Raw genomic sequence first — 2478 nt, forward strand, 5'->3', positions numbered from 1 at the left:
TTGTTGAAGTTTAAAAGTCTGGGTGTGCGACAAGGAGAAAACTGTAATTTTGACACCTATAAGGAGGTTGAAAAGTATGAAAAAATCATAACAGGAAGGTAGTAAAAATATTTTAAGGTGGTTTTATTGTTAGTTTGACTAAGAAAGAGGAATTTGTCCAAAATTATATGTATTTTTATAAATATGACCAAAGAACATAAAAGTGCCCATAGTCTAAGAATCACCCAATTACTGTAGTTACCATGTTCTGAACATCACATCCTTTCTTTTCCCTCAGATATAATCTATCTAGGTGGTTGAATAAAAATATTTGGACTTTATATCTAAAAATTACCTCAACTTAGCACCAGCAAGCTTGTTAGCTAGACAGTTAGCATCAGCTAACAATATTTACTTATTTTCAGTATGGTCATGATGAATAAACATTCATATCTGTCTACTCGGCTAGTTGATAAATAATATAAAAACAGACGTCACACAGGGCTAAATGCGTAGCATTTTAATAAAACTGTTAACGTTACTGCAGCGGGGAATATGAACGCGCATTAATTATTTTATTTAGTCTGTGTTATTTTAATATTTCGGGATTTTTTTAACCTAAAATAGAGACACAGATGTTGATGTGTCTGCATTCAATCATTTTAGTGGGCTTAAATAGATCACCCTTTACAGCAGATTTAGTTCAAAAACAACTGACAGTTTTTACCTAAATATGATTTTCAGTTACAATAATTCATCCTAAAATTCGACATTAGTAACTTACATTTAGCAGCATCAGACGTGCGCGCACTCATAAGATCTCCGGTTCTTACTTGTGAATTCAGTTCACTGGAGACTCGCACTAAACGGTTCATTTGAATCAGTGAGTTGTCGACTCGAGAACAGCTGCAATCGGTTCATTCTAATTCGTCAATGAATCGTTTGGTGCGATTTGCGAACCGATTTAAAAGGTTGATTGAAAAGAATCAGTTCGTTCTCGAATCAGACACCGCTTCTGCGTCTCGGAGCACGTGATATATTACAAGGAGTAATTATATGTTTTATGAAATGTAGTGAAGTAAAAAGTACAATCTTATGCTTTGGAATGTAGTGAAAATAAAACGACTCCAGTAAAGTACAGATACTTGAAAAATGTACTTAAGTACAGTAATGAAGTAAAGCTACTCCGTTACTGTCCACCACTGAGCATAGATTGAAAAAACACCAACAACACGTTGGCCGGCGACAGCCATGACGTCACTACCGGTGTGACTATAGTATAAATAGGCGCCGGGAGAACACATCATCCTCTTCTTCGTCTTCACTGACTGTTTTGTTTGAAGCGTGCATTTCCGTGGTAAGAGCGATCTCTATTCATTCATTATGGCAAACACTAGCAAAGTGTTTAGAAGATGTGTGCATCCGTGTCATCGCTATTTGACACCCGATAACACACACGATCTATGCGTTGTTTGTTTGGGCGAAGAGCACGCATGCGATGTCCTTGAGGGGGCAATCTGCGTGCACTGCGAGCGTTTTCCAATGAAAAAGCTCCGTTCTCGTTTGTCTCTTTTTTCGAGTAAAGAGGGGCAGCCATCTGCTTCCCGCGGTTCAGGACCCGCCGCTGCTGAGGCACGGAGGAGAATGAGCTTGTGGGGATCGCAGGTGGGCCTGGCCGATGAGTTTAAAGAGGGGCTTTCCCTCTCGCACTCGTCGGCTGTGGATGAGAATGAGCCGCTGGAGGATGATGTTATCTCTTTAACATCTTCTGATCCAGGGGCCAGTGCTCTGGTGGGTTCAGCCCAGGAAGAGCAGGAAATGTCTGAGGAGGGCGAAGAAGCTGAGGCTGAGCCTTCCCAATCCTCCTGCCCTGCATATGATGAGCTCTTGGAAGTTATGGATCACGCCACTGCGAGGCTTGACTTGCCGTGGAATCGGACTAAGGAAGTGACGTCGCGAGGTCCATGGGCTGTTCTCGTGGTAGTGTTGAGCAGTGATCCCCTTTTATCGAAGGGTTACCTGGAATGAGCACACTAATCCTCTGAATTCGGAGTTCTCCTCTCACATGAGAAGTTGAGTTCTCTGTTTTTCCAGAGCACCTGGAACCAGCAGCATCAGGCGAATTAGGCCCTTCCTCTGCCTCTCTGATGCACTGAGTGTTTGGCTAGCTTGCAGTACGCTTACCCTTCTGATTCTACAATCACGCTGCAGGTCGAGCCTCCTCTCGTTTGAGAACTAGGGGTGTTGCTCCCTCAGCTAAGTAACTGCTAGCTGTTCCACCATTGGAACATGCTGTAGGTCGAGCCCCCTCTCGTTGAGAGCTGGGTTTATGCTCCCTCAGCTAAGGTAAATTACTGCTAGTCGTTCCAGCATTGGAACATGCTGTAAGTAGAGCTCCTTTCTCAACTGAGAGCTGGGTGTGTTGCTCCCTCAGCTAAGTAAATTATTGCAAGTTGTTCCAGCTTTGGAACATGCTGCAGGTCGAGCCTCCTCTCGTTT

This window comes from Sinocyclocheilus grahami, unplaced genomic scaffold (assembly GCF_001515645.1).
Source record: "Sinocyclocheilus grahami isolate Dianchi unplaced genomic scaffold, SAMN03320097.WGS_v1.1 scaffold534.1, whole genome shotgun sequence".
Taxonomy (NCBI): Eukaryota; Metazoa; Chordata; class Actinopteri; order Cypriniformes; family Cyprinidae; genus Sinocyclocheilus; species Sinocyclocheilus grahami.